Here is a 10,000-nt window from a genome sequence, read left to right as displayed (position 1 = left end):
AATATTGCTATGCAATATAAAGTCTGTGCATTAGGTGAAAATTTTATCTAGAATATAAATTGACAATGGTACAGGGTATACTTTTAATATTCGAGTCTGTTATCACAACAATAATTGAAAGTACCATGTCTAACATTCCTCTTGATGAAGGTTAAATAAAAAAAAAAGCATAAAGTTTTCCTTCGAACCGGATTTGAACCAGTGACCTATGGATGTCTGCCTAGAAAGTTCCAACTACAGTCCACCGCTCTACCAACTGAGCTATCGAAGGCCTAATAACAAGCTGCAGTATTGCTCATGAAGGTAAAAAAATCAACCAGAGCAATATAAACATGTAGAAAAAATCTATTATTATTCTCCACAAAAATGTCTAAGAACTAAAGCTTTCATTTCTTCTTAATTCCAAATTTTAACGAAGTTTTCCAGCATGCTAAATTCGATATAACTTTATTAGGTAATCAAAAATTATCCTTCGAACCGGATTTGAACCAGTGACCTATGGATGTCTGCCTAGAAAGTTCCAACTACAGTCCACCGCTCTACCAACTGAGCTATCGAAGGTCTGCAGAGTAGTATTGTAATGTTGCTATGCAATGTAAAGTCTGTGCATTAGGTGAAAATTTTATCTAGAATTTAAATTGACAATGGTAGAGGGTATACTTCTAATGGAGAGTACCGTTTTCAAGATTCCTCTCGATGAAGGTTAAATAGAAAAAAAAAAAAAAAAATTTCATTCGAACCGGATTTGAACCAGTGACCTATGGATGTCTGCCTTGAAAGTTCCAACTACAGTCCACCGCTCTACCAACTGAGCTATCGAAAGTCTGAAGAGCGGCAGTGTAATGTTGCTGTGCAATGTAAACAGTCTGTGCAATAGGTGAAAATTTTATTTAGACTATAAATTTACAATAGTAAAAGGTATAATTCTAATTTTCGAGTCTTATTACAACATAATAATTGAGAGTACCGTTTCTAACATTCCTCTCGATGAATGTTCAATTAAAACGGCAAAACGTTTTCCTTCGAACCGGATTTGAACCAGTGACCTATGGATGTCTGCTTTGAAAGTTCCAACTACAGTCCACCGCTCTACCAACTGAGCTATCGAAGGGGATGCTGGATACGGTGGAATACGGCTTATTAAAATATGCAAAGAAACACTAGACTGGCATTAAACTACCTTAGATTCATGGGTACTAAAACAGGAATCTACTGTAGTAGGAGTAGGATTGATTGATTAGAAATTCTCTTTATTAACAATAAAAGACTTCTCTGGCATCGATATTTGGTGGAGACCTAAAAATACTATTTTATAACTTTCCTTTTAATCCCAATAATTTTAAGACGAGTTGTGACAGAATTGTTTTGAATTTCCTGACTAGTATGCATAACATAAATAAGAAAGGCTTAACGCATGCAAACAACACAACGTTGAAAAACAGCAGATTAGAAGGGAACAATTATTAGCCTAAACATTTACTGTTTTCAGGCAAACAATTCTATCCAGGTCTTCTGTAAAAGATGATTTCGCTTGTTAGGAAAAATTGTTTCTTCTCAGAATCTTTTAAAAATAGGCAGCAAGCATATAGATAGAGAGAAATATATAGATAGATAGATAGATAGATAGATAGGGAATAAGATAAAAATATATAGAGCTCCTCACTTATCATTAACATTTCCTCTGCAATGTCCCGATTGACCGCTATGGCGGGAATTATAACCTCAGCTTTGCAAGCGAAGAATTTGCATTCTGAATTATTTAATAGCTCTAAAATATTCGCCACAGTTGATGGATGTATTTACGCAACAGCTGCATGATTTATGTTCTCTAATGCACGTCCAACTGAATACCCACAAGCCATAAATTCAGTCAAAATGAGAAGATATAGAAATAAATATCTAAGCATACAAAAGATTAGTATAATACATTATATATATATATATATATATATATATATATATATATATATATATATATATATATATATATATATATATATATATATAAGTGTGTGTGTATGAAAGCATATATACATGCATAAATAAATAAATAATATATATATATATGTGTGTGTGTGTGTGCATAAATATATATATATATATATATATATATATATATATATACATATATATATATATATATATATATATATAATATATATATATATATATATATATATACATATCAATGTAAAGTATTATAAACACTGCAATCGTAATAAAGGAAATTTTTTTTTTTTTTAGAATAGCAACCACACTTCGTACATATAATTCTATTTTAACGGCAAACGGGGAATAATACAATATTTGAAAGATGCAATATGGACGCCAGGTAACCAACTAACAACGTATTTACACAAGATGCAAAATTCTTAAGTTAATGAATAGTTATATTTAGGCGCTCCTCTGTACCATGGTTTTCCACCGTCTTGAGCTAGAGTTGTCTTGCTTGAGGGTACACTCAGGCACACTATTCCATCTTATTTCTCTGATTTTGCTAAAGTTTCAATAGTTTATATAGGGGTTGTTTAATTTAATGTTGTTACTGTTCTTAAAACATTTTATTTTTCCTTGTTTCCTTTCCTCACTGGGCTATTTTCCTGGTTGGAACCACTGGGCTTAAAGCATCCTACTTATCCAATTAGGGTTGCAGCTTAGCAAGTAATAATAATAATAATTTTTTGGACGAAGATTTTCAGAAACAATCATCAGTAATGATTAACTCTTGAAAGCATAATAGGCATTAAGGCACTGAATATTTTGTTAATGTTTCCACATTTACTAAATAAATATTGCGAATTATTTCTTTTAATGGTCAATCAGAAACTGTTTTCGAGGAACAATAAACAATAAATCAAATGTCACAAGGAATAAATAAGGAATCGAAATTCACAACGATATTAAGTCACAGTAACGAAACACCAAATAAGTGAACCACGATAAAAGCAAAGAAAAGAACAAATATAAATATGAATAAAGATAATCACAAGTAAAAAAGTAAGACAAACACGAAACATAAAAAATCTAACAATGACTGCCATTACTGTCCTGAAAAAAAAGAGAATTTTTAGAAAATAACTTTACTTTTATACTCCAAAACTGTAAAAAATAAAGACCTTGAGATATTTTTCACATAAGCAAATGATCAAAATAATTTCAGGTCATCGCTGAAGGCTAAACTCGACGAATACAATATTTCCATTTTCCTTTTGGTGGAAGGAAGGAATTCCAGTTCATAATACTTAGTTTTTAATCATTATTATTATAATTATTATAAACACCGCCAACAAAGTTGGAAGGAAGTTATGTTTTACCCCGTGTTTGTGTGTTTGTTTGTGTGAGTGTGTTTGCTCAATCGTAGACTAATGAAACTTGCATGGATTAACTGTTATGTTAAAAGCTGGAAATGATTCATTTTGAATTTTGGAAGGTCAAGGTCAAAGGTCAAAGTCACGGTCAAGCAAAATGTCCAATTCACGTAATCTGCCATAAGTTTGGACATCCTTGTCACAGAGACTTCAAACTTGATTAATATTTGAGAGTATGAAAATCCACGCCAACGACACATAAGCTGTCGCAACGGAAGTCTGCACTTTAACGAGTGCCTCTGTAGTTATTATTATCGTTATTATTATTACTTTAATCAATGTTTAAATACTAGTTAGAAAATCAGAATGCTCCCTGCTTCGGGGCACTACTTCAAAAAGCAGCCCAACACAGAAAATAAAGTGCAAAGTAATTAATAATCTATATAGATATAAACAAAGAAAACAATAACATAAATATCAATGTAAAGTAGATGAAATAAATTATGTAAAATGAATAATATAAATATAAAGATAAAAAATAAGATGAATAAGAGATAAACTATGAAATAAAGAATCACGTGAGCTTGCTAATCAACTACCAAATGATTAACTAGATTCTTTTTCCAGAAATTAGAATCTCATAGAACCGACTAGTGCTCGAATTGCTCCAGTCTCTTCAATATGAGAAATGCTTTTATTTACCGTCTCCATATTAATCATATATTTTATTTCCGACTGAAAACTTAGTTTCTACGTCGAAGATTCTTTCCTTCAGGGTAAATTCTCTCGGGATTAATCACGGCCCCGCCACACTGGAAAAGTCAAAGCAGGAACTCTGCAATTTCCTATTTGCATTCGAGGATTCCATCTTTAAGTTTTATGATGTTCCAGGTTCAAATAAGCTTTTGGATATTAGAAAGGATGTAAAATTTACATTTAAATAAAACGTATAAGATTTATGGACTGTTAATAATTTCCTCTCTATTTGTATATATATTTGTCAAGACGAACAGCTCTCAATAATCATTTGAGTTGGATGTATGAAATATTCGTTGCATTGGGATAATGTTTCATAAAAAATGGTTATGTACACACAAATACCAAATGACTATAAACACAATTAAAACACGTTTAAAAAACAATTTAATATATATATATATATATATATATATATATATATATATATATACACACACATATATACAGTATATATATATTATATATATATGTATGTATTTATATGTATATACATAAATATGTATATGTATATATATATATATATATATATATATATATATATATGTGTGTGTATATATATATATATATCTGTATATATATATATATATATATATATATATATATATATATATATATATATATATATATATGTATATATATATATATACACACACACACACACATATATATATATATATATATATATATATATATATACATACATACTTATGTATATACATATAAATACATACATACATACATATATATATATATATATATAATATATACTGTATATATATATATATATATATATATATGTATATATATATATTAAATTGTGTTTTAAACGTGTTTTAATTGTGTTTATAGTCATTTGGTATTTGTGTGTACACAACTATTTTTTATGTAACATTATACCAACGCCATGAATATTTCATAAATCCAACTCAAATTATTATTGAGAGCTGTTCGTCTTGACAAATATATATACAAATAGAGAGGAAATTGTATGTATATATATATATATATATATATATATATATATATATATATATATATATATATATATATATATATAAAACATAAATTACATATATACATACACGCACATATATACAAGCCTAAAGAAAGAAAAGGATATAAAAAAGCAACTTCAATTTCAAATCACGAATCTAATCCTTAATTACCATCCAGACAATAGTTAAAAATAAACCTGCTGACGGAGAAGAAATTTACAACATCATAATTTTTGTCGGAGTGTTGGTCGGGGACCATTTAAAAAGCTGCTCCCTATTGAGGGAGAGCGCGCGCGCGGGCGAGCGAACGCGTTCTGCGATAAAATCATTTGCAAATTAGTTTTATGTAAATGAAGTGGATGCAGTTTTACTACCTTGCATCAGACTAATTTGTCTCAGGAGCTTTTAGAAAACATTACGGTATTATTATTATTATTATTATTATTATTATTATTATTATTATTATTATTATTATTATTTGCCAAGCTACAACCCTAGTTGGAAAAGCAGGATGCTATAAGCCCAGGGGCTCCAACAGGGGAAATAGCCCAGTGAGGAAAGGAAACAGGGAAAAATAAAATATTTCAAGAACAGTAAATTAAAACAAATATCTCCTATATAAACTATAAAAACTTTAACAAAACAAGAGTTAGAGAAAAAAGGTAGAATAGTGTGCTCGAGTGTACCCCCAAGCACGAAAACTCTAACCCAAGACAGTGGAAGACCACGGTACAGAGGCTATGGTACTACCCAAGACTGGAGAACAATGGGTTGATTTTGGAGTGTCCTTCTTCTAGAAGAGCTGCTTACCATAGCTAAAGAGTCTCTTCTACCCTTACCTAAAAGAAAGGGGCATCTGAACAATGTTAGTGCAGTAACCCCTTAGGTGAAGAAGAATTGTTTGGTAATCTCAGTGTTGGGTGTATGAGGACAGAGGAGAATATGTAAAAAATAGGCCAGACTATTCAGTGTATGTGTAGGCAAAGGGAAAGTGAACCGTAACCAGAGAGAAGGATCCAATGTAGTGCTGTCTCGCCAGCCAAAGGACCCTGTACCAACCGTGTGTCACTCCGGGGTCACCAATGTGACGGGCCGAGAGAGGAGTTGTGAACTCAAAGGCAGATTGGAAACGACTGAGTTCACAACTCCTCTCTCGGCCCGTCACATTGGTGACCCCGGTCAAAGGCAGATTGGAAACGACTGAGTTCACAACTCCTCTCTCGGCCCGTCACATTGGTGACCCCGGTCAAAGGCAGATTGGAAACGACTGAGTTCACAACTCCTCTCTCGGCCCGTCACATTGGTGACCCCATGTACCAACCGTGTGTCACTCCGGGGTCACCAATGTGACGGGCTGAGAGAGGAGTTGTGAACTCAAAGGCAGATTGGAAACGACTGAGTTCACAACTCCTCTCTCGGCCCGTCACATTGGTGACCCCGGTCAAAGGCAGATTGGAAACGACTGAGTTCACAACTCCTCTCTCGGCCCGTCACATTGGTGACCCCATGTACCAACCGTGTGTCACTCCGGGGTCACCAATGTGACGGGCTGAGAGAGGAGTTGTGAACTCAAAGGCAGATTGGAAACGACTGAGTTCACAACTCCTCTCTCGGCCCGTCACATTGGTGACCCCGGTCAAAGGCAGATTGGAAACGACTGAGTTCACAACTCCTCTCTCGGCCCGTCACATTGGTGACCCCATGTACCAACCGTGTGTCACTCCGGGGTCACCAATGTGACGGGCTGAGAGAGGAGTTGTGAACTCAAAGGCAGATTGGAAACGACTGAGTTCACAACTCCTCTCTCGGCCCGTCACATTGGTGACCCCGGTCAAAGGCAGATTGGAAACGACTGAGTTCACAACTCCTCTCTCGGCCCGTCACATTGGTGACCCCATGTACCAACCGTGTGTCACTCCGGGGTCACCAATGTGACGGGCTGAGAGAGGAGTTGTGAACTCAAAGGCAGATTGGAAACGACTGAGTTCACAACTCCTCTCTTGGCCTGTCACCAATCTCAAAGGCAGATTGGAAACGACTGAGTTCACAACTCCTCTCTCGGCCCGTCACATTGGTGACAGGCCAAGAGAGGAGTTGTGAACTCAGTCGTTTCCAATCTGCCTTTGAGTTCACAACTACTCTCTCGGCCCGTCACATTGGTGACCCCGGAGTGACACACGGTTGGTACAACCCCATAACTCTCGAGCGGTAGTAACTTATCTGTCAAGTTTACGCTAAAACTCCGTTTCAAAGTGTAATGAGAGAACATATCTGTATGGATGACAAATAAACTATTATCAAATGGGATGAGAAAACGTAACAAGACCACAGCCTTTGGAATATTTTTTCCTAAACATTATATTTCCAACAAATAATTAAATTTTTTTTTATCATAATATCATGTCAATAAATTAACAAAAGATCATAACGGGTGATTATTGAAGATATTAAACAAAATTAAAAAAGAAAAGAATGAAAAAGTTAAACGAGAGATTAAACATTATATATACTAATGAAAGTGTCCAGTTTATAAAGATCCCTTTTAACCGTATTGAAAATATAGCAAAATGAAAAATATATTGATACGCAATATCACACATGAATTAAACCTCCATTGTCATTAAATATATCAGAATTGTAAAACCGTAAAATTCAGTTTGAAGAAAAACATTGCTAAGCGTGACAAAGGGATAAATAAAATAAAAATATTCTAACAGCATCACTGAAAAATATTGTGAAAATATTCATAGTAATGGCGCTCAAAGATATAACAAAACAGGATGTAAATAAATAACGGTCATATGACAGACAATTTACAAAGACTAAATAAAACTACAATGAAATGAAAATAAAAGAAAAAAAAAACGAAAATATTATCCTTCGAACCGGATTTGAACCAGTGACCTATGGATGTCTGTTCGTAAGTTTCCAACTACAGTCCACCGCTCTACCAACTGAGCTATCGAAGGAGGTACGAATGAAACGAGAAAGCGTCTTGAAATAAGAATTGAATAAGAAACTCTCAACAACTTTCTGGACCGTAACTAGGCCGAGTTCACCTGCTGCCAACGAAGCAATGCTCATCTCTATTAAGAGGCCGCGTTCAACTTCCCTCTGCACAGGAAATTCATCGTCTTCGGTAATAAACAATTTTAGACTAATGTTGTTTCCCTGTTCTGCTATGGACAATGATACAAACTGATTATTATTATTATTATTATTATTATTATTAGCTAAGCTACAGCCCTAGTTGGAAAAGCAATATGTTATAAAGCCCAAGGGGTCCAGCAGGGAAAAACTGCCCAGCGAGGAAAGGAAATAAGGAAATAAATAAACAATATTAGAAGTAATGAAAAATTAAAATAAAATATTTTAAGAACTTTAACATCATTAAAACAGATACTTCATATATGAACTATAAAAAGACTTATGTCAGCCTGTTCAACATAAAAACATTTGCTGCAAGTTTGAACTTTTGAAGTTCTACCGATTTACTTTCTTTCCGTAAATATCGTGCAATGAATAACCTAACTATAGTATCAATAGAACAACTGTCAATTAAGAACGATTTACCACAAAGTATCAGTAGTAACGTAAACAGCATAAACTGAGAGGGCAAATTTCAGACATTTCATTCGAATGAAACAGAATTTCGCTACGACGGGAAAGTCTTTCTTGAACGAATCGGTGTTTCTGTAAGGTTTCAGGAGCTGACAATACGGATTCTCGGGTTTCTTCACTTGTTGACTTCACGTTTTACTTCGTTTTGCTCCCTGTTATTCAATATATATATATATATATATATATATATATATATATATATATATATATATATATATATATATACATATATATATATACATATATATATACATATATATACATACATATATATATATATATACATACATATATATATATATATATATATATGTATATATATATATATATATATATATATATATATATATATGTATATATGTATACATATATATACACATATATATATACATATATATATATATTTTTATATATATATATATATATATATATATATATACACACACACTTGAATATATGAAATTATAAGTTAATAATGAGTAATAAAAGCGTTAGTACTTGGTGTCAATCTTTTTGTTTACTCATAAAAGCACAAAGTTTGTGCAGTTGTAGGTGAGCTCGTGTAGGTCTTTGTAAATTTGTGCCTGCACGTGTTTTGAGTTCAAGCATAAAGTTTGTATATTTGAGAGAGAATTTATTCATCTTAGTTTGTGCGTGTGTCTATGTGAATGAACTTTACGTGCTTGCTAAAAGCAGTCCAAGGACCGAGTTGCCGCAACAAGAACAATAGTAAAACAATAATAGTAACTAGGAGGATTAAGATGAAAATAGCTGCAGGAAATGTATTGAAACTGTTATAATCCTCAGGCCATTAACCATGGAAACTCAGATATACATTAAATGTATCAGATAGATCTATATATATCTTTTCATTTACCTACATACGAGCCGTTTATGTGAGACCAATCTAATACGTATTATTGACATTATGAAATAAATACGCTATCACTCTCGTGCGTATTAGTTTGTGGCAAAAAAAAAAAAAAAAAAAAAAAAAAAAAAAAAAAAAAAAAAAAAAAAAAAAAAAAAATCTTGTGTATCGTAAACAGAAATAATGGTGTTTGCTTTGGAAACGGGTATTATGGAGAAAGGAAAAACCGAAGGTAAAGCGTACTTAAAATCATGATTTTGAGGGTAACTTTAGGGATGAAGAAATTAGAAATGTAGGAGTCCAGTGACGAATCGTTGCTAAAATTATTGTGGGCGCTGCTCCAGAAATTTTTTATTTGTCGTTTTAAAATTGTGTAAAAGGAAACAAAAAGGTATATAAAATTATTCAGAAACTTGATAGAATCCTAAATGAGAAAATCAAGACAT

At 32.7% G+C, this 10,000-nt stretch overlaps 5 non-coding genes across 5 annotated transcripts; all 5 read right to left on the bottom strand.

Moving 5' to 3' along the window:
• Positions 1 to 178: 178 nt before the first annotated feature.
• Positions 179 to 271, bottom strand: TRNAY-GUA (transfer RNA tyrosine (anticodon GUA)). The gene is made up of 2 exons: positions 235 to 271; positions 179 to 214 (listed from the first exon to the last, which is right to left on the bottom strand). It is a non-coding gene; the product is annotated as a tRNA-Tyr (tRNA).
• Positions 272 to 468: 197 nt separating this feature from the next.
• TRNAY-GUA (transfer RNA tyrosine (anticodon GUA)) lies at positions 469 to 561 on the bottom strand. The gene is made up of 2 exons: positions 525 to 561; positions 469 to 504 (listed from the first exon to the last, which is right to left on the bottom strand). It is a non-coding gene; the product is annotated as a tRNA-Tyr (tRNA).
• Positions 562 to 730: 169 nt separating this feature from the next.
• TRNAY-GUA (transfer RNA tyrosine (anticodon GUA)) lies at positions 731 to 823 on the bottom strand. Its single transcript has 2 exons — positions 787 to 823; positions 731 to 766 (listed from the first exon to the last, which is right to left on the bottom strand). It is a non-coding gene; the product is annotated as a tRNA-Tyr (tRNA).
• A 195-nt stretch (positions 824 to 1,018) lies between these two features.
• On the bottom strand, positions 1,019 to 1,111 carry TRNAY-GUA (transfer RNA tyrosine (anticodon GUA)). The gene is made up of 2 exons: positions 1,075 to 1,111; positions 1,019 to 1,054 (listed from the first exon to the last, which is right to left on the bottom strand). It is a non-coding gene; the product is annotated as a tRNA-Tyr (tRNA).
• Positions 1,112 to 7,938: 6,827 nt separating this feature from the next.
• TRNAY-GUA (transfer RNA tyrosine (anticodon GUA)) lies at positions 7,939 to 8,031 on the bottom strand. Its single transcript has 2 exons — positions 7,995 to 8,031; positions 7,939 to 7,974 (listed from the first exon to the last, which is right to left on the bottom strand). It is a non-coding gene; the product is annotated as a tRNA-Tyr (tRNA).
• Between the last annotated feature and the right edge of the window lie 1,969 nt (positions 8,032 to 10,000).

The sequence above is a fragment of the Palaemon carinicauda genome, chromosome 9, assembly GCF_036898095.1.
Source record: "Palaemon carinicauda isolate YSFRI2023 chromosome 9, ASM3689809v2, whole genome shotgun sequence".
Lineage (NCBI taxonomy): Eukaryota > Metazoa > Arthropoda > Malacostraca > Decapoda > Palaemonidae > Palaemon > Palaemon carinicauda.
This window is presented reverse-complemented; position numbering and strand designations above follow the sequence as displayed.